Here is a 23,718-nt window from a genome sequence, read left to right as displayed (position 1 = left end):
GTCCAACAGACATACACAGATACAATATCTTCATAGGAATTAAAAAGCTTACTTACAGACATGTATAAATGTGTTTACAGTAAATAATGACTGTTTTAATGTGCTAGTAAAATTGTCAAATTTTTAAGTGTCTGGATTCAACCCAGAGCCAATAATTATTTTATTTCATTTGTAATGATGAATATTTCAATTGGATTATTAATTAGGTTATTGCACTCCCTTTCTCTTTATTTTTATGATTGATATGTCAGTTCCTTCATTAATTTTCTCATTTACTGAAATTGACTTAAATATTCTGAGATGCACCTTCATGGTCCTTCAGTTTATAAGTCTAATAACTTGGTGACCTTGAGTTACACCACTCTTGTATAAAGCAAATTAAATTGTTCATAGAAAAGTTGCTGAGAAGAAAACTGAAGATTCTTTGAGATGTTTTATGGATAGAAATCCTAATAGAAGATATGATGTGGAATAAATTATTGTTAGGTTTTATTTTATTATTTTTAACTAAATTATTTTTGGATGTTAATTATTTTAACATTTAAAAAATATAAACAATAGCTTGAAATAATAATGTGCTATTTAAATGAAACAATATGTTTACTCAATTGAAAAGAAGTTACAGGTATTTTTATAAACCTGGTAAATTTAGTCTCAAGATTTGGGTCAGCTACTTAGCACATTCAATTTCATTTATCTCCATGGATTTAAGGTAGTTTCTTCTTTTATTTGACTTCCCTGGTGGCTCAGACGGTAAAGTGTCTGTCTACAGTGCAGGAGACCCAGGTTTGAGCCCTGGATTCTATTGCCTGGAAAATCCCATGGACAGAGAAGCCTGGAAGGCTACAGTCTATGGGGTCACAAAGAGTTAGACACGACGGAACGAACGGTTCAGTTTGGTTCTTTTATTTTCACAAAATAGAATTTGTGAAGCTACTTTTTCATCTGAAATATGCTGTAAGAGTTGCTTCAGTTTCTTGAACACTTAATCATAGGTTGTGTATGTATGTTAGTCGCTCGGTCGTGTCTGACGCTATGTGACCCCATGGACTGTAGCCCATTAGGCTCCTCTGTCCATGGACTTCTCCAGGCAGGAATACTGGAGTGGGGTGCCATTCCCTTCTCCAGGAGATCTTCCCAACACAAGGATCAAACCCGGGTCTCCTGCATTGCAGGCAGATTCTTTACTGTTTGAGCCACCAAGGGAAGCCCAATCTTAGGTTATGACTTATATATCTGAAATACATATAACTATTAATGCTATCAAATCCAGTATGAATAAAGCTTTATATAAATTAGCCACAAAGAGTACTGCTTGAGAGAGAAAGAGAAGTGCTGGTCAGCAAAATAAAAATAGCTCTTCTGCCACCTTGTCACAACATTTTAATAGGGAAGAAGTGATATAAACAAAGCAAATCTTTTAATGTGCTGTAATTCGTTGTGGATATTGAAACCTGGGATTGATAATAGACCTGTCAAAATTTATTTCTGATTTATAATATCTGAACGGATCTTAAGTAGAGAAGCCATTGGTACATGCATTAAATAGATAGAATTTTAATTCTTATTAACTGTATGTAATGAAACAAATCTCTCCTGACCAGTCATAATAACTTCATTTTTGGTTCTAAAAACAAACTCTGTAGAATATGTGTGACTCTAGAAGGTGAGAGAGATAGAACACTAGTCTGAAATAACAGATTCAAGGTTTTCCTCAAATGAAGGGTTTGGATACATTGGAAGGTAGAGTTGGAAGGTAGATGTAAGGAACTTCAAGCTTATTTATATAGTTTTTCTGAAACAGTCAAGGAATATATCCTTTACCTATACTAAAAATTGGTGTTTGGTGGCAGGTGGAAGTATCTTCCCCTGAGGGCCTTCAGATCACTACAGTGGTATTGACATCAAGACCAGGCTAGGGTACTCAGATTTTCTAACTGGAACATTGAACTCTATTAGGCTTTAGGAATTGATTCTTACTCAAAATTACAGGATTCTGACTGATCAATTAAAATGGAAATAAACACATGAATAGACCTACAGATTTTCAGTATTTTAAATACCAGTTTATATGCCATACCATAATCCTTTCTCAGCATTTAGGTACTTGAAAAATCAAATTTTTGTCAGAGAATTGCTTACTGAACAAGAAATCAATATATAATAATAAAGTACTTTATGTGTCTAACAGATTAGATAATTCTCTTCTTTATTCAGTGCTGATTTATTAAAGTGAGATAGTTTTGTTGACTTACTAAAAATACATTTTAAACCACAAGAGAGGCAGCTTGATCCTGAAAAGTTTGATATACTGCTTATTGGCTAGTTTAATTTTTGTTATAAAACAGATGAGGAAGGTGTGATCTAAAAATTAAAAAGATACATTTTCTTGGTTGATTCAAGTGAGGTGTACAACCATGAATTTAACACTGTATGCATTATACAAACAGGAAAAATGCTTACAGTGTTAAACTCTGTTTAAATCTAAAGTGCTGTGTTAAAGTATAGGATATAAGATTGCTAATAAAAAACAAGGTGAAGGAAAGTAAGTTTTTAAAGTAGGTGTAGATTCTTTACTATATGCTCTAAATGTGCTTTTATACTATTCCAGTGTCATTCTCTTTTTTCTCTTGTGCTCACAAAAATCTTGTTAGCTTTATGAATAGACAAAGCCACCAAAGTTCAGAGGAATAAAATAACATCACTTTTTGAAATTATCTGTAAATACATTCCCTCCCACATACACACAAAGTATCTTTCATAAACACTGACATTTTATTGTTTTTGTAAATCTCAGTTTTGACTGAACACATGTTTTCAAAGGATCAAACTTTATTTTTTATATATACTCTTTATTTCTTTGTAATTTGAGGATGTTCTATATGATATTACAATGATTGTTATAATAAAAATTATAATAATTTTAGTAGTACATGTTCAACAAGTTCTACTATTTTTAATTTGTTCTAAAAAGTGAGAAGAGTAAGCTAAACATACTTTTAGCTTTAGTGCCAACCCTTTTGAAAGTAATAGCTTCAATCAATCTTCACCAATATTGGTTATTCTAAGTTTTCAAATGTGATCAATTTAGTAGGCACTGGTGGGCTGCCGTCTATGGGGTCGCACAGAGTCGGACACGACTGAAGCGAATTAGCAGTAGCAGCAGCAGCATCAACTATACATCTCAATTGTTTACTTTTAAAGTTTTATGTTTTTCTTTTTATTATTGATTTTAAAAATATGAAATATGTTTATATGAGAATACATTGAATGTATTCAATATGTTTATATGAGAAAATGTTTATATGAGAATACATTGAATATTTGTATTTTGTCTGTTCCTTGTATACTTTTGATATATACTAAGCTAAAATTATTATGTAACTATGAATAGTGTCAGTGCAATTATAATAATTTTTATCTTAGACTATTATCCTTCTACAGGACTAGACAATATTTTAATTTTCTGATATTGTACATGGTCTATTTTTTGATAAAGAATATATAATATATATTGGAAAAGAGAATGGCAAGCCATTCCAGTATCCTTGTCTGAAGAATCCCATGAACAGAGAAGCCTGGAGGGCTAAAGTCCATGGGGTCACAAAGACAGAACTGAGCAACTAACAGACACCACACACATAAAATATGTATACATATATTTATATGTAGTATAAAGGGTATGTGCCTAATCATTTCTTGATGTTGATACTCATTCCCTTTGTGAGCTTGCCTTGATATTTTATATAGTATATGTTTTCCTAAACTCATATCATTCATTTCCTTGTCTAACTCTTTACTTCTATCTTATTATACTTTACTTGAATTTAAATATTTATAAATGTTACAAATAATCCACACAAACTTATTTGTTCAAGTCATATAGTTGTTTTATCTATCTAAATATACTTTGGAATGATTTTGGAGAAATTTAGACATAAAATCCTATGGGGTTTAGATTGAAATACAGTAAATTTAGGAGTCAGCCATCTTTTCATTATAGTCTTCCTACCCAAAGATATGATGTATCTCTCCATTTATTCAAATATTCTTTTATATCACTTAATAAACTTTTATAGCATTGTTTATAGAGGTCATGTTTCTTGGTCATGTCCCTTGTTAAATCTATGCTGTGGCATTTTAATTTCCTGTAGCTAAACTCTTTTCTACTCTTTACTGTTGAGATTTTTCCTCACTTCAGTTCAGTCGCTCAGTCGTATCCAATTCTTTGCTACCCCACGAACTGCAGGACACCAGGCCTCCCTGTTTATTACCAAATCCCAGAGTTTACCCAAACTCATGTCCATTGAGTCGGTGATGCCATCCAGCCATCTCATCCTCTGTCGTCCCCGTCTCCTCCCTCCTTCAATCTTTCCCAGCATCAGGGTCTTTTCAAATGAGTCAGCTCTTCACAACAGGTGGCCAAATAACTGGAGTTTCAGCTTCACTATCAGTCCTTTCATGAACACCCAGGACTGATCTCCTTTAGGATGGACTGGTTGGATCTTCTTGCTTTCCAAGGGAGTCTCAAGAGTCTGCTCCAACACCACAGTTCAAAAACATAAATTTTTCTGCACTCAGCTTTCTTTATACTCCAACTCTCACATCCATACATGACTACTAGAAAAACCACAGACTTGACTAGATGGACCTTTGTTCACAAAATAATGTCTCTGCTTTTTAATATGCTGTCTAGGTTGGTCATAACTTTTCTTACAAGGAGTAAGCGTCTTTTAGTATTCTGGCTGCAGTCACCATCTGAAGTGATTTTGGAGCCCAATAAATAAAGTCAGTCACTGTTTTCAAATCTATTTACCATGAAGTGATGGGACCAGATGCCATGATCTTCGTTTTCTGAATGTTGAGCTTTAAGCCAATTTCTTCACTCTCCTCTTTCACTTTCATCAAGAGGCTATTTAATTCTTCTTCACTTTCTGCCATAAGGGTGGTGTCATCTGCATATCTGAGGTTATTGATATTTGTCTTGACAATCTTGATTCCAGCCTGTGCTTCATCAGGTGCAGCATTCCTCATGATGTACTCTGCATATAAGTTAAATAGGCAGTTACAATACACAGCCTTGGTGTACTCCTTTTCCTATTTAGAACCAGTCTGTTGTTCCATGTCCAGTTCTAACAGGTGCTTCCTGACCTGCATACAGATTTCTCAGGAGGCAGGTCAGGTGGTCTGTTATTCCCATCTCCTTCAGAAACTGTCACCGTCAAATCTTTGGCATAGACAATAGCAGAAATAGATGATTTTCTGGAACTCTCTTGCCTTTTTGATGATCCAACGGATGTTGCATATTTGATCTCTGGTTCCTCTGCCTTTTCTAAAACCAGCTTTAACATCTGGAAGGTCACAGTTCACGTATTTTTGAAGCCTAACTTGGAGAATTTTGAGCATTTCTTTACCAGTACGAGAGATGAGTGCAATTGTGTGGTAGTTTGAGCATTATTTGGCATTGCCTTTCTTTGGGATTGGAATGAAAACTGACCTTTTCCAGTCCTGTGACTAGTGCTGAGTTTTCCAAATTTGCTGGCATATTGAATGCAGCACTTTTACAGCATCATCTTTCAGGATTTGAAATAGCTCAACTAGAATTCTATCACATCCATTAGCTTTGTTCATTCTGATGTTTCCTAAGGCCCACTTGACTTCATATTCCAGGATGTCTGGCTCTAGGTGAGTGATCCTATCATCATGATTATCTGGGTCATGAAGATGTTTCTTGTACAGTTCTTGTGGGTATTTTTGCCACCAATTCTTAATATTTTCTGCTTATATTAGGTCCTTATGATTTCTGTCCTTTATTGAGCCTGTCTTTGCATAAAATGTCCCCTTGATATCTCTAATTTTCTTGCAGTGATCTCTAGTCGTTCCCATTCAATAGTGTTCCTCTATTTCTTTGCATTGATCACTGAGAAAGGCTTGCTTATCTCTCATGTTATTCTTTGGAACTCTGCAATATTCTTATCTCCTTTGCTTTTTACTTCTCTACTTTTCACAGCTATTTGTAAGGCCTCCTCGGAGACCCATTTTACTGTTTTGCCTTTCTTTTTCTTGGGGATGGTCTTCATCCCTGTCTCCTGTACAATGTCACGAATCTCCATCCAAATTCACTAGGCATTCTGTCTATCAGATCTCATCCCTAAAATATATTTCTCACTTCCACTGTATAATCATAAGGGATTTGATTTACGTCATACCTGAATGGTCTAGTGGTTTTCCCTACTTTCTTCAATTTAAGTCTGAATTTGGTAATAAGGAGTTCATAATCTGAGCCACAGTCAGCTCCCAGTCTTGTTTTTGCTGACTGTATAGAGCTTCTCCATCTTTGGCTGCAAAGAATACAATCAATCTGATTTTGGGGTTGACCACCTGGTGATGTCTATGTATAGAGTCTTCTCTTCTGTTGTTGGAAGAGGGTGTTTGCTATAATGAGTGTGTTCCTTGGCAAAACTCTATGAGCCTTTGCCTTGCTTCATTCTGTACACCAGGGCCAAATTTGCTTGTTACTCCAGGTGTTTCTTGAATTCCTACTTTTGCATTCCAGTCCCCTACATGAAAATGATATCTTTTTTAGGTGTTAGTTTAAAAAGGTCTTGTATGTCTTCATAGAACTATTCAACTTCAGCTTCTTAAGAATTACTGGTCAGGGCATAGACACAGATTACCATGATATTGAATGATTTGCCTTGGACGAACAGAGATCATTCTGTCGTTTTTGAGATTACATCCAAGTACTGTATTTTGGACTCTTGTGTTAATTATGACAGCTACTCCATCTTCTAAGGGATTCTTGCCCACAGTACAGTTGAGTCACTCAGCCGTGTCTGACTCTTTGAAACCCCATGAATTGCAGCACTCCAGGCTTCCCTGTCCATTACCAACTTCCGGAGTTCACTCAAACCCACGTCCACCGAGTCGGTGATGCAATCCAGCCATCTCATCCTCTGTTGTCCCCTTCTCCTCCTGCCACCAATCCCTCCCAGCATCAGAGTCTTTTCCAATGAGTCAACTCTTCCCATGAGGTGGCCAAAGTACTGGAGTTTCAGCTTTAGCATCATTCCTTCCAAAGAACACCCAGGACTGATCTCCTTCAGAATGGACAGGTTGGATCTCCTTGCAGTCCATGGGACTCTCAAGAGTCTTCTCCAACACCACAGTTCAAAAGCATCAATTCTTCAGCGCTCAGCCTTCTTCACAGTCCAACTCTCACATCCATACATGACTACTGGAAAAACCATTGCCTTGACTAGATGAATCTTTGTTGTCAAAGTAATGCCTCTGCTTGTTAATATGATATCTAAGTTGGTCATAACTTTCCTTCCAAAGAGTAAGAGTCTTTTAATTTCATGGCTGCAGTCACCATCTGCAGTGATTTTGGAGCCCAAAAAAATAAAGTCTGACACTGTTTCCCCATCTATTTCCCATAAATGATGGGACCAGATGCCATGATCTTCATTTTCTGAATGTTGAGCTTTAAGCCAACTTTTTCACTCTCCTCTTTCACTTTAGTCAAGTGGCTTTTTAGTTCCTCTTCCCTTTCGGCCATAAGGGTGATGTCATCTACATATCTGAGGTGATTGATATTTCTCCCTGCAATCTTGATTCCAGCTTGTGCTTCTTCCAGCCCAGCGTTTTTCATGATGTACTCTGCATATAAGTTAAATAAGCAGGGTGACAATATACAGCCTCGACATACTCCTTTTCCTATTTGGAACCAGTCTGTTGTTCCATGTCCAGTTCTAACTGTTGCTTCCTGACCTGCATACAGGTTTCACAACAGGCAGGTCAGGTGGTCTGGTATTCCCATCTCTTTCAGAATTTTCCACAGTTTATTGTGATCCACACAGTCAAAGGCTTTGGCATAGTCAATAAAGCAGAAATAGATGTTTTTTTCTGGAACTCTCTTGCTTTTTCAATGATAAAGCAGATATTGACAATTTGATCTCTGGTTCCTCTGCCTTTTCTAAAACCAGCTTGAACATCTAGAATTTCATGGTTCACATGTTGCTGAAGCCTGGCTTGGAGAATTTTGAACATTACTTTACTAGTGTGTGAAATGAGTGCAATTGTGCGGTAGTTTGAGCATTCTTTGACATTGCTTTTCTTTGGGATTGGAATGAAAATTGACCTTTTCCAGTCCTGTGGCCACTGCTGAGTTTTCCAAATTTGCTGGCATATTGAGTGCAGCACTTTCACAGCATCATCTTTCAGGATTGGAATAGCTCAACTGGAATTCCATCACCTCCACTAGCTTTGTTCATAGTGATGTTTTCTTTTCTTTTTTTTTTTTTTTAACATTTTTTTAAAATTTTATTTTATTTTTAAACTTTACAATATTGTATTAGTTTTGCCAATATCAAAATGAATCCGCCACAGGTATACCCGCGTTCCCCATCCTGAACCCTCCTCCCTCCCCTATCCTCCCTCTGGGTCGTCCCAGTGTACCAGCCCCAAGCATCCAGTACCGTGCATCGAACCTGGACTGGCATCTCGTTTCATACATGATATTATACATGTTTCAATGCTATTCTCCCAAATCTCCCCACCCTCTCCCTCTCCCACAGAGTCCATAAGACTGATCTATACATCAGTGTCTCTTTTGCAGTCTCGTACACATAGTGATGTTTTCTAAGGCCCACTTCCATTCACATTCCAGTATATCTGGCTCTAGGTGAATGATCAACCATCGTGATTATCTGGGTCATCAAGATCTTTTTTGTACAGCTTTTCTGTGTATTCCTGCCACCCCCTCTTAATATCTTCTTCTTCTGTTAGGTCCTTATCATTTGTGTCCTTTATCGAGCCCATCTTTGCATGAAATGTTCCCTTGGTATCTCTAATTATCTTGAATAGATCTCTAATCTTTCCCATTCTCTTGTTTTCCTCTATTTCTTTGCACTGATCACCGAGGAAGGCTTTCTTATCTCTTCTTGCTACTCTTTGGAACTCTGCATTCAGATGCTTATATCTTTCCTTTTCTCCTTTGCTTTTCACTTCCCTTCTTTTCACAGCTATTTGTAAGGCCTCCCCATACAACCATTTTGCTATTTTGTGTTTCTTTTCCATGGGCATGGTCTTGATCCCTGTCTCCTGTACAATGTCACAAATCTCCATCCATAGTTCATCAGGTAGTCTATCTATCAGATCTAGTCCCTTAAATCTATTTCTCACTTCCACTGTATAATCATAAAGGATTTGATTTAGGTCATACCTGAATGGTCTAGTGGTTTTCCCTACTTTCTTCAATTTAAGTCTGAATTTGGCAATAAGGTGTTCATCATCTGAGCCACAGTCGTCTCCCGGTCTTGTTTTTGCTGACTGTTTAGAGCTTCTCTATCTTTGGCTACAAAGAATAAAATCAACCTGATTTCAGTGGTGACCATCTTGTGGTGTCCACGTAGAGTCTTCTCTTGTGTTGTTGGAAGAGGGTGTTTGCTATGATGAGTGCGTTCTCTTGGCAAAACTCAGCCTTTGCCCTGCTTCATTCCATATTCCAAGGCCAAATTTGCCTGTTACTCCAGGTGTTTCTTGACTTCCTACTTTTGCATTCCAATCTCCTATAATAAAAAGGACATTTTTTTGGGTGTTAGTTCTAAATGTTCTTGTAGGTCTTCACAGAACCGTTCAACTTCAGCTTCTTCATCATTACTGGTTGGGGATATAGACTTGGATTACTGTGATACTGAGTAGTTTGCCTTGGAAATGAACAGAGATCATTCTGTTATTTTTGAGATTGCATCCAAGTAGTGCAATTCAGACTGTTTTGTTGACTGTGTTGGCTACTCCATTTCTACTAAGGGATTCCTGCCCGAAGTAGTAGATATAATGGTCATCTGAGTTAAATGCACCCATTCCTGTCCATTTTAGTTTGCTGATTCCCAGAATCTCAACGTTCACTCTTGCCATCTCCTGTTTGACCACTTCCAACTTGCATTGATTCATGGACCTGACATTCCAGGTTCTTATGCAATATTGCTCTTTACAGCATTAGACCTTGCTTCTATTGCCAGTCACATCCACAACTGGGTATTGTTCTTGCTTTGACCCCATCCCTTCATTCTTTCTGGAGTTATTTCTCCACTGATCTCCAGTAGCATATTGGGCACCTACCGATCTTGGGAGTTCCTCTTTCAGTATCCTATCATTTTGCCCTTTCATACTGTTCATGGGGTTCTCAAGGCAAGAATACTGAAGTGGTTTGCCTTCCCTTCTCCAGTGGACCACATTCTGTCAGACCTCTCCACCATCACCTGTCTGTCTTGGGTGACCCCACAAGGCATTGGCTTAGTTTCATTGAGTTAGACAAGGCTGTGGTCCATGTGATCAGCTTGGTGGCTAGTTTTCTGTGATTATGGTTTCAGTGTGTCTGTCCTCTGATGCCCTCTCACAACACCTACTGTCTTACTTAGGTTTCTTTTACCTTGGACTTGGGGTATCTCTTCACCGCTGCTCCAGCAAATCGAAGCCACTGCTCCTGACCTTGGACGACCTCCTGCCCCTCCTGACCTTGAACGTGGAGTAGCCCCTTTTGGCCCTCCTGTGCCTGGGCAGCCACCACTCCTCAGGCATGGGCTAGCTCCTCCCAGCCACTTCCCCTGACCTTGGACGTGGGGTAGCTCCTCTTGGCCTAACTGGTCTTCACCGTGGATTCTTTGAAAAGCACTTGTGCCTATAATTTTGCTTGCACTGATCATCATCATCAACAGATTTTCTTCTCTGCCCTTCTTTTACCTGATCTTGCCCACAGTAGTAGATATGTCATCTGAATCAAATTCACCTATTCCAGTCCATTTTAATTCGCTTATTCCTAGAATGTCAACCTTCATTCTTGCCATCTCCTGTTTGACCACTTCCAATTTGCGTTGATTTATGGACCTAACATTCCAGGTTCCTCTGCAATATTGCTCTTTACAGTATCGGACCTTGCTTCCATTACCAGTCACATCCACAACTGGGTGTTGTATTTGCTTTTGTTCCGTCTCTTCATTCTTTCTGGAGTTATTTCTCCACTGATCTCCAGTAGCATATTGGGCACTTACTGATTTGGGGAGTTCATCTTTCAGTGTCCTATCTTTTTGTCTTTTTGTCCAGAGCCGCATTAGGCATTACTGACAAAATGGAGGCACGGCCTCAACCCCCTCTCCTCTCACAAGCATGGCCCTGGAATGAAGGAGTTAGGCCTTGTGATTCTAACTTGTTCTTTCCTTTCTTTGGTTGAGTTGGTTGGAAAGAATGTTAAGGTGCTTGAGAGAAGCATGAGAAAACACAAAGCCTTCTACAGTTGTGCCCAGAAAATATTCTATAAAGTAACCATTGACATTTGTTCAAGGATCTTTACAAATAATGTTCCAGGATGAGCGTGTAGGCTGCAGCTTGAGGCCATGGGAAGGATTGTTATCTGAAACCTGTTTGTGAGGGAAATATTTATGGCAAAAGAAGTTTGCTGAGTTTAGGGTTTAGGAATAATTAAGAATAGCTAGAAGCCCTTTTAGAAGATAGTGATCTTAAGCTGCTAGGGGCAAACAGGTTTCAGAGAGATAAGAAATAAACTGAAGAATGTGGCATGAGTTACAATGTAATCACAAGTATAGGACACATAAGAGAAAGTAGATAATAGATAGTAAAGCTGATTCTGAGAGAATCGCTGAAGCAGGAACTCTGTTTGTAGGGCACCAATGATTTCTGGAGACAAAAAATCTGGGTGGGGAAAACTGAAAATGTCAAACCTCTGACCTAATGCTTTTGTCAAAGTATAAAAGAGAACCTGAAGCTTAAAATAAACATGTAGTTCCGTACTATGAGTCAGAGGCTATATCATTGTCCGCTGACACTGCTCACCCCTTCATGCTGATTCCCTGGCTGCTGGAGCTGGACTCCAGCATCTTTTCATACTGTTCATGGTGTTCTCATGGCAAGAATACTGAAGTGGTTAGCCATTCCCTTCTCCAGTGGACCACATCCTGTCAGAACCCTCAACCATGGCCCGTCCATCTCGAGTGGCACTACACAACATGGCTCATAGCTTCATTGAGTTAGAAAAGCCTGTTGTCCATGTGATTAGATTGGTTAGTTTTCTGTGATTGTGGTTTCAGTCTGTCTGCCCTCTGATGCCCTCTCTCAGTGTCTACGGCCTTACTCAGGTTTCTCTGACCTTGGACATGGAGTATCTCCTCCTGGCCACTTGCAGCTCCAGTGCTGCCTGGCCACCACTCACCACTCTCATAACTGGCATCACCTTTCACTGATCTTCTGATCTGCAGCCCTGTCCCACACACTAACAATCTTAAGATCTCTATTTGGTAAGTCCAGTACTTTCAATGAAAACTAAAACAGATCTAAAGAGCAGCAGAACCTTTTGAGGAGACTGTAAAAGAAATATGGTATCAGCTATAGCTTTTAAAAAATCCTATTTTAAAATTATATGCTTTTGATAGTCTGATCAGCATGTTGTCAGCTGGGTACTCTTTCTTGGAATGCCTTTCTACTCCTTCTCAATTAATGAACCCCCTACCCTCTCGGTGATCAAGTGGATGCTGGCAATTTGATCTCTGGTTCCTCTGGTTTTAGAAAACTGTGAATATCCAGATGTTCAAGTTGGTTTTACAAAAGACAGAGGAACTAGAGGTCAAATTGCCAACATACACTGGATCACGGAAAAAGCAAGAGAGTTCCAGAAAAAACATCTATATCTGCTTTATTGACTAGGCCAAAGCCTTTGACTGTGTGGATCACAATAAACGGTGGAAAATTATGAAAGAGATGGGAATACCAGATCACCTGATCTGCCTGTTGTGAAACCTGTATGAAGGTCAGGAAGCAACAGTTAGAACTGGACATGGAACAACAGACTGGTTCCAAATAGGAAAAGGAGTATGTCGAGGCTGTATATTGTCACCCTGCTTATTTAACTTATATACAGTGTACATCATGAGAAACGCTGGACTGGAAGAAGCACAAGCTGGAATCAAGATTGCTGGGAGAAATATCAATCACCTCAGATATGCAGATGATACCACCCTTATGGCCGAAAGGGAAGAGGAACTAAAAAGCCTCTTGATGAGAGTGAAAGAGGAGAGTGAAAAAGTTGGCTTAAAGCTCAACATTCAGAAAACGAAGATCATGGTACCTGGTCCCATCACTTCATGGGAAATAGTTGGGGAAACAGTGGAAACAGTGTCAGACTTTATTTTTCTGGGCTCCAAAGTCACTACAGATGGTGACTGCAGCCATGAAATTAAAAGACGCTTACTCCTTGGAAGGAAAGTTATGACCAACCTAGATAGCATATTCAAAAGCAGAGACATTACTTTGCCAACAAAGGTCCGTCTAGTCAAGGCTATGATTTTTCCTGTGGTCATGTATGGATGTGAGAGTTGGACTGTGAAGAAGGCTGAGCGCCAAAGAATTGATGCTTTTGAACTGTGGTGTTGGAGAAGACGCTTGAGAGTCCCTTGGACTATAAGGACATCCAACCAGCCCATTCTGAAGGAGATCAGCCCTGGGATTTCTTTGGAAGAAATGATGCTAAGGCTGAAACTCCAGTACTTTGGCCACCTCATGGGAAGAGTTGACTCATTGGAAAAGACTCTGATGCTGGGGGGGATTGAGGGCAGGAGGAGAAGGGGACGACAGAGGATGAACTAGCTGGATGGCATCACTGACTCGATGGACGTGGGTCTGGGTGTACTCCGGGAGTTGGTGATGGACAGGGGGGCCTGGCGTGCTGTGATTCATGGGGTCGCAAAGAGTCAGACACGACTGAGCGACTGAACTGAACTGAACTGATGCTGGGAAAGATTGAGTGCAGGAGGAGAAGGGGATGACAGAGGAAGAGATGGATGGATGGTATCACGGACTCAATGGACATAAGTTTGGGTAAACTCCAGGAGTTGATGATGAACAGGGAGGCCTGGCGTGCTGCAATTCATGGGGTTGCAAAGAGTCGGACATGACTGAGCAACTGAACTAAACTGATCTGACCTTTCAACAGAATGAATGAAATGTGTACATATTCAGTCTTGTCTTACTCTTAGAGACCCCATAGACTGTAGCCCACCAGGCTCCTCTGTGCATGGAATTTTTCAGGCAAGAAAACTTAAGTGGATTATTTTCTTCTCCAGGGGATCTCTCCGACCCAGGGATCTAAACTGTGTCTCCTGCCTTTACTGCATTGGCAGGTGGATTCTTTATCACAGCACCACCTAAAAGGCCTCCCTTGCCTTCAAGCCACACTTTAAATATCCTCTATTTTAGGTTTTCTCTATTAACCATTCCCAAGACCTCTCACTCAACATCCTTTAATTTTCTTTGCTGAAACATGTTGAATTTATCCATAGTATCTTTTATTTTGTGCTTTTCTATGTGTGATTTCTTTCTTCAGATGGGCAGTATACTATTAACAGATTATTCTATAAATGAATAGCTGAGTAAATAAATAATGTGTAAGTTACCTACACATGATGAATTGATATCAGACAAAAGTACAAAGGTTTACTTAGGTAGTGAATACTACAGAATAGCAAAGAAAAAGACTTGATATGGTGGAGAGTACAGATGATCGCTATAAAATATCCACTGAAGAAAATACTCATTATATGATTTTAATAGTAGCTATTACCTGGTGGCTCAGATGGTAAAGAATCTGCCTGCAATGTGGGAGACTTGATTTCAATCCTTGAGTTGCTAAGATTCCCTGGAGAAGGGAACAGCTACCTACTCCTGTATTCTTGCCTGGAGAATTCCACTGACAGGCTACAACCCATGGGGTCGCAAAGAGTCAGACATGACTAAGCTACTTTCACTTTTGTTACAATGTAACATCCCTACAATATCTGTCTTCTAAATATTTTATATATATTTATTCATGTAATCTTCATATCAACCAAAGGACTGCTTGTTGTTGTTGTTGTTTCCATTTGTTGTTTTTTATTGCACCCACTTAATAGAGTTGAGACTGAATGAAGAGGGATTGAGTAATTTGCCAATGGGCCCAGAGTGTCTATGCAGTAAAACATGATTGGAACCCATATTTAAATTTATAATTTATGTTTTTAGACACAAATCTCCAATAAAATGCTTTAGTAAATCTTACAATAAATAAAAATTGGTGGTATTTTCCTATCTTTATAGTAATACATATTATTTATAGGCCTATAAAATACTAGTTATTTGATTAACTCTTCAAATCTAACTTGAAAGATACCATTAGTAATTTGATAGGAATTGCATTAAATCTATAGATTAACTTGCGTGTATGGTCACTTTAACAATATTGATTATTCCAACCCAAGAACACAGTGTACTTTCCATCTGATTGTGTCATCTTCAGTGTCTTTCATCAGCATCTTATAATTTACAGAGTACAGGATTTTTATGTCTTTAGTTATGTTTATTCCTAGGTATTTTAATCTTTTTGATATGATGGTAAATGGGTTATTTCCTTAATTTCTCTTTCTGGTTTTTCATTGTTAGTGTTTAAGAATATGACAGAATTCTATGTATTAATTTTGTATCCTGCCTCTACTGAATTTCACTGATGAGCTCAGGTAGCTTTCTGGTAGCATCTTTAGGATTTTCTATGTTCAGCAGCATGCCATCTGCAAAAGAACTTCCCAGGTGTTGCTAGTGGTAAAGAATCCACCTGCCAATCAATGCAGGATACATAAGAGATGTGGTTCAATCCCTGGGTTGGGAAGATCCCCTGAAGGAGGGCATGACGACCACTCCAGTACTCTTGTCTGGAGAACTCCACGGTTAGTGGAGCCTGGCAGGCTACAGTCCATAGGGTCACAAAGAATTGGACATGACTGAAGTGACTTAGCACACACGCACACATATGCAAACAGTGACAGATTTATTGTTTCTTTTCCAAGCTGGGTTCTTTTTATTTCTATTTCTTTGGTAATAGTAGGCATCATTGTCTTATTCCAGATCACAGAGTAAATTCAAATATCATATGGTATCACTTATATGTTGAATCTTAAAAAAATGCTGGAATGAACTTACTGATAAAACAGAAATAGAACCACAGACAAAGAAAAAGAAAATAAGAGTATTGTTACCAAAGGGGGAGAGGAGAAGGGATAAGTTAGCTTGGAATTAATAGACACTAAGTTCAGTTTAGTTCAATAGCTCAGTCATGTCTGACACTTTGCAACCGCATGAATCCCAGCACACCAGACCTCCTCTGATGCTGGAAGGGATTGGGGGCAGGAGGAGAAGGGGACTCCAAAGGATGAGATGGCTGAATGGCATCACCAACTCCTGGAGTTTACTCAAACTCATGTCCATCGAGTCAGTGATGCCATCTAGCCATCTCATCCATTGTTGTCTCCTGCTCTTCCTGCCCCTAATCCCTACCAGCATCAGAATCTTTTCCAATGAGTCAACTCTTGGCATGAAATGGCCAAAGTATTGGAGTTTCAGCTTTAGCATCAGTCTTTCCAATGAACATCCAGGACTGATTTTTAGGATGAACTGGTTGGATTTCCTTGCAGTCCAAGGGACTCTCAAGAATCTTTTCCAACCCCACAGTTCAAAAGCATCAATTCTTCAATGCTCAGCTTTCTTCACAGTCCAACTCTCACATGCATACATGACCACTGGAAAAACCATAGCCTTGACTAGATGGGCCTTTGTTGGCAAAGTAATGTCTCTGCTTTTGAATATGCTATCTAGCCTGGTCATAACTTTCCTTTCAAGGAGAAGTTTAGTTCAGTTCAGTCACTCAATCATGTCCATTTCTTTGCGACCCCATGAATCGCAGCACACCAGGCCTCCCTGTCCATCACAAACTCCTGGAGTTCACTCAGACTCACATCCATCGAGACAGTGATACCATCCAGCCATCTCATCCTCTGTTGTCCCCTTCTCCTCCTGCCCCCAATCCCTCCCAGCATCAGAGTCTTTTCCAATGAGTCAGCACTTTGCATGAGGTGGCCAAAGTACTGGAGTTTCAGCTTCAGCATCATTCCTTCCAAAGAAATCTAAGGGCTGATCTCCTTGAATGGACTGGTTGGATCTCCTTGCAGTCCAAGGGACTCTCAAGAGTCTTCTCCAACACCACAGTTCAAAAGCATCAATTCTTCGGCGCTCTGCCTTCTTCACAGTCCAACTCTCTCATCCGTACATGAACACAGGAAAAACCATAGCCTTAACTAGACGAACCTTTGTTGGCAAAGTAATGTCTGTGCTTTTGAATATACTATCTAGGTTGGTCATAACTTTCCTTCCAAGGAGTAAACGTCTTTTAATTTCATGGCTGCAGTCACCGTCTGCAGTGATTTTGGAGCCCAGAAAAATTAAGTCTGACACTGTTTCCACTGTTTCCCCATCTATTTCCCATGAAGTGATGGGACCAGATAATATGATCTTCATTTTCTGAATGTTGAGCTTTAAGCCAACTTTTTCACTCTCCTCTTTCACTTTCATCAAGAGGCTTTTTAGTTCCTCTTCCCTTTCGGCCATAAGGGTGGTATCATCTGCATACCTGAGGTGATTGATATTTCTCCTGGCAATCTTGATTCCAGCTTGTGCTTCTTCCAGCAGAGCGTTTCTCATGATGTACTCTGCATGTAAGTTAAATAAGCAGGGTGACAATATACAGCCTTGATGTACCACTTTTCCTATTTGGAATCTGTCTGTTGATCCATGTCCAGTTCTAACTGTTGCTTCCTGACCTTCATATACGTTTGTCAAGAGGCAGGTCAGGTTGTCTGATATTCCCATCTCTTTCAGAATTTTCCAAAGTTTATTGTGATCCACACAGTCAAAGGCTTTGTCATAGTCAATAAAGCAGAAATAGATGTTTTTTTTTGGAACCCTCTTGCTTTTTTGATGATCCAGAGGATGTGGGCAATTTGATCTCTGGTTCCTCTGTCTTTTCTAAAACCAGCTTGAACATCTGGAAGTTCACAGTTCATGTATTGCTAAAGCCTGGCTTGGAGAATTTTGAGACTTACCTTACTAGCATGTGAGATGAGTGCAATTGTGCGGTAGTTTGAGCATTCTTTGGCATTACCTTTCTTTGGCATTGGAATGAAAACTGACCTTTTCCAGTCCTGTGGCCACTGTTGAGTTTTCGATATTTGCTGGCATGTTGAGTGCAGCACTTTCACAGCACCATATTTCAGGATTTGAAATAGCTCAACTGGAATTCCATCATATCCACTAGCTTTGTTCATAGTGATGCTTTTTTTTTTTTTAACTTTACAATATTGTATTGGTTTTGCCATATATCAAAATGAATCTGCCACAGGTATACATGTGTTTCCCATCCTGAACCCTCCTCCCTCCTCCCTCCCCATACCATCCCTCTGGGTCATCCCAGTGCACCAGCCCCAAGCATCCAGTATCGTGCAATGAACCTGGGCTGGCGACTCATTTCATATATGATATTATACATATTTCAATGCCATTCTCCCAAATCATCCCACCCTCTCCCTCTCCCACAGAGTCCAAAAGACTGTTCCATACATCAGTGTCTCTTTTGCTGTCTCATATACAGGGTTATTGTTAGCATCTTTCTAAATTCCATATATATGCGTTCGTATACTGTATTGGTGTTTTTCTTTCTGGCTTATTCACTCTCTATAATAGGCTTCAGTTTCATCCACCTCATTAGAACTGATTCAAATGTGTTCTTTTTAATGGCTGAGTAATACTCCATTGTGTATATGTACCACTGCTTTCTTATCCATTCATCTGCTGATGGACATCTAGGTTGCTTCCATGTCCTGGCTATTATAAACAGTGGTATGACGAACATTGGGGTACACTTGTCTCCTCAATTCTGGTTTCCTCAGTGTGTTTGCCCAGCAGTGGGATTGCTGGATCATAAGGCAGTTCTATTTCCAGTTTTTTAAGGACTCTGCACACTGTTCTCCATAGTGGCTCTACTAGTTTGCATTCCCATCAACAGTGTAAGAGGGTTCCCTTTTCTCCACACCCTCTCCAGCATTTATTGCTTGTAGACTTTTGGATCGCAGCCATTCTGACTGGCGTGAAATGGTACCGCATAGTGGTTTTGATTTGCATTTCTCTGATAATGAGTAATGTTGAGCATCTTTTCATGTGTTTGTTAGCCATCTGTATGTCTTCTTTGGAGAAATATCTATTTAGTTCTTTGGCGCATTTTTTGATTGGGTCATTTATTTTTCTGGAATTGAGCTGTAGGAGTTGCTCGTATATTTTTGAGATTAGTTGTTTGTCTGTTGCTTCATTTGCTATTATTTTCTCCCATTGTGAAGGCTGTCTTTTCACGTTGCTTATAGTTTCCTTTGTTGTGCAGAAGCTTTTAAGTTTAATTGGGTCCCATTTATTTATTTTTGCTTTTATTTCCAATATTCTGGGAGGTGGGTCATAGAGGATCCTGCTGTGATGTATGTCGGAGAGTGTTTTGCCTATGTTGTCCTCTGCTGCTATTGCTGCTAAGTTGCTTCAGTCGTGTCCGACTCTTTGGGACCCCATAGATGACAGCCCACCAGGCCCCCCCGTCCCTGGGATTTTCCAGGCAAGAACAATGGAGTGGGTTGCCATTTCCTTATCCAATGCATGAAAGTGAAAAGTGAAAGGGAAGTCATTAAGTCACGTCTGACTCTTAGCGACCCCATGGCCTGCAGCCCACATGCTCCTCTGTCCATGGGATTTTCCAGGCAAGAATACTGGAGTGGGGTGCCATTGCCTTTTCTGTGTTCTCCTCTAGGAGTTTTATAGTTTCTGGTCTTATGTTTAGATCTTTAATCCATTTTGAGTTTATTTTTGTGTATGGTGTTAGAAAGTGCTCTGGTTTCATTCTTTTACAAGTGGTTGACCAGTTTTCCCAGCACCACTTGTTAAAGATATTGTCTCTTCTCCATTGTATATTCTTGCCTCCTTTGTCAAAGATAAGGTGTCCATGCATGCGTGGATTTATCTCTGGGCTTTCTATTTTGTTCCATTGATCTATATTCTTTGTGCCAGTACCATACTGTCTTGATGACTGTGGCTTTGTAGTAGAGCCTGAAGTCAGGCAGGTTGATTCCTCCAGTTCCATTCTTCTTTCTCAAGATAGCTTTGGCTATTCGAGGTTTCTTGTATCTCCATACAAATTGTGAAATTATTTGTTCTAGCTCTGTGAAGAATACCGTTGGTAGCTTGACAGGGATTGCATTGAATCTATAAATTGCTTTGGGTAGTATACTCATTTTCACTATATTGATTCTTCTAATCCATGAACATGGTATATTTCTCCATCTATTAGTGTCCTCTTTGATTTCTTTCACCAGTGTTTTAGAATTTTCTATATATAGGTCTTTAGTTTCTTTAGGTAGATATATTCCTAAGTATTTTATTTTTTTCGTTGCAGTGGTGAATGGAATTGTTTCCTTAATTTCTCTTTCTGTTTTCTCATTATTAGTGTATAGGAATGCAAGGGATTTCTGTGTGTTGATGCAAGGATTCTTCAATATCCACAAATCAATCAATGTAATACACTACATTAACAAATTGAAAAATAAAAACCACACGATTATCTCAATAGACGCAGAGAAAGCCTTTGACAAAATTCAACATCCATTTATGATAAAAACTCTCCAGAAAGCAGGAATAGAAGGAACATACCTCAACATAGTAATGCTTTCTAAGTCCCACTTGACTTCACATTCCAGGATGTCTAGCTCTAGGTGAGTGATCACACCATCGTGATTATCTTGTTCATGAGGATCTTTTTTGTACAGTTCTTCTGTGTATTCTTGACACCTCTTCTTAATATCTTCTGCTTCTGTTAGGTCCATACCATTTCTGTCCTTTATCGAGCCAATCTTTGCATGAAACATTCCCTTGGTATCTCTAATTTTCTTGAAGAGATGTCTAGTCTTTCCCATTCTGTTGTTTTCCTCTATTTCTTTGCATTGATCACTGAGGAAGGCTTTTTTTATCTATCCTTGCTATTGTTTGGAACCCTGCATTCAGATGCATATATCTTTCATTTTCTCCTTTGCTTTTTGCCTCTCTTCTTTTCACAGCTATTAGTAAGGCCTCCCAAGACAGTCATTTTTCTTTTATGCATCTCTTTTCCATGGGGATGGTCTTAATTCCTGTCTCCTGTAAAATGTCGTGAGCCTCCATCCATAGTTCATCAGGCACTCTATCAGATCTAGTCCTTTAAATCTATTTCTCACTTCCACTGTATAATCATATGGGATTTTATTTACATCATACCTGAATGGTCTAGTGTTTTTCCCTACTTTCTTCAATTTAAGTCGGAATTTGGCAATAAGGAGTTCATGATCTGAGCCACAGTCAGCTCCTGGACTTGTTTTGCTGACTCTGTACAGCTTTTCCATCTTTGGCTGCAAAGAATATAATCAATCAGTTTGATTTCAATGTTGACCATCTGGTGATGTCCATGTGTAGAGTCTTCTCTTGTGTTGTTGGAAGAGGGTGTTTGGTATGACCAGTGCGTTCTCTTGCCAAAGCCCTATTAGCCTTTGCCCTGCTTCATTTCGTATTCCAAGGTCAAATTTACCTGTTACCCCAGGTGTTTCTTGACTTCCTACTTTTGCATTCCAGCCCCCTATAATGAAAAGGACATCGTTTTTGGGTGTTAGTTCTAAAAGGTCTTGTAGGTCTTCACAGAACCATTCAACTTCAGCTTCTTCAGTATTACTGGTTGGGGCATAGGTTTGGATTACCATGATATTGAATGGTTTGCCTTGGAAATGAACAGAGATCATTCTGTCGTTTTTGAGATTGCATCCAAGTACTGCATTTCAGACTCTATTGTTGACCATGATGGCTACTCCATTTCTTCTAAGGGGTTCCTGCCCACAGTAGTAGATATAATGGTCATCTGAGTTCAATTTACCCATTCCAGTCCATTTTACTTCACTGGTTCCTAGAATGTCGACGTTCACTCTTGCCATCTCCTGTTTGACCACTTCCAATTTGCCTTGATTCATGGACCTAACTTTCCAGGTTCCTATGCAATATTGCTTTTACAGCATTGGACCTTGCTTCTATCACGAGGCACGTCCACAACTGGGTATTGTTTTTGCTTTGGCTTCATCCCTTCATTCTTTCTGGAGTTATTTCTCCACTGATCTCCAGTAGCATATTGGGCACCTACCAACCTTGGGAGTTCCTCTTTCAGTATCCTATCATTTTGCCTTTTCATACTGTTCATGGGGTTCTCAAGGCAAGAATACTGAAGCGGTTTTCTATTCCCTTCTCCAGTGGATCACATTCTATCTTACCTCTCCACCATGACCCACCTGTCTCGAGTGCCTCCACATGGTATGGCTTAGTTTTGTCGAGTTCGACAAGGCTGTGGTTGATGTGATCAGATCGACTAGTTTTCTGTTATTATGATTTCAGTGTGTCTGCCCTCTGATGCCCTCTTGCAACACCTACCACTATTCACCACTATCTATGAAATAAACAGATACTCACTAATATGTATAAAATTCATTATCAACAAGGACCTACTGTATAGTATAGTGAAGTATGCTCAATATGTTATAATAACTAATATGGGAAAAATAGATAAAACAATAGATATATGTACAATATTCATAACTGAGTCAATTTGTTGTACACCTCAAAGTAACACGGGATTGAACATCAACTGCACTTCAAGAAAAAATCTTTAAAAGTACTATAATACTTAAATGAACAACTTTATCCCTTTTCCAGATTCAAAGAATTTACGTATTATTCTAGTTGGTTGCTTTATCTAACTCTTTCCTTTGAACAATTTGAGAGTAAAGAATAATGTTTATTTATCCATAAATGTTTCACTGAGTATTTTTTCATAAAAAATGAGGTCCTCTTTTGTGACTAGAATAAACTTATCAAAATCATAATTTATCATTGACATAATTTTTAGATACTCATCACTCCTTTCAAATTTAATATATATTCCCCAAATCTTTGTTTTTGAGGAATCAGTTTAAGGGAATGCTGTTTTAAATATTTTTGTTTCCTTTTAGTTTTAAATTTTGGAGGGTTGGCAAATGGGCTGGAATTTGGCCTGCAGAAGCCATTGCTCTCCAGCCTCCCTGGAGGATGTGTTCCACCTGTTGCTGCCCTGGCCACACCCTTTATGTTTGACAAATAATCTAAATTTCAGGAAAAAATGTAACACTGTACAAGGACTTTGTATATCAATTCATATACTGTTGTTGTTGTTTTAGTCACTCAGTCATGTCCATATCTTTTTGCAACCCCATGGTTTATAAATCACCAGGCTCCTCTGTCAATGGGATTTCCCAGGCAAGAATACTATGTGTTGCCATTCCCTTCTTCAGGGGAACTTCCCTATCCAGGGATCAAACCCACATATCCTTCATTGGCAGGCGGGTTCTTTACTACTGAGCCACCAGGGAAGCCCCATTTTTTCATATAGGTACTAACAGTTTCTTTTAAATTATTTCATAATTACTGTTGTATCCCTTGTAATATTCTTTGATTTTGAAATCATCTAGCCAATTTTACTAAGAGTTAGCAAAACTAACACAATATTAAAATTAATATTATTGTAGACAATAAATACTTTATTTTTGATGAAAATTTTAGTTTCTAAGATTTAAGTCCTACTGACTAAAATAAATGACATTTTAAAAGCTGTTTTTAATAAAACTCTTTCTTAATGATGCTGTGTTTTATTTCAAATTAACATATATAGACAAATTCTTAAAATGATGGTTAACAAGAAACCAACCTGACAGC

Source organism: Bos javanicus, chromosome 6, assembly GCF_032452875.1.
Source record: "Bos javanicus breed banteng chromosome 6, ARS-OSU_banteng_1.0, whole genome shotgun sequence".
NCBI lineage: Eukaryota > Metazoa > Chordata > Mammalia > Artiodactyla > Bovidae > Bos > Bos javanicus.
Note: the sequence above shows the minus strand (reverse complement) of the source record.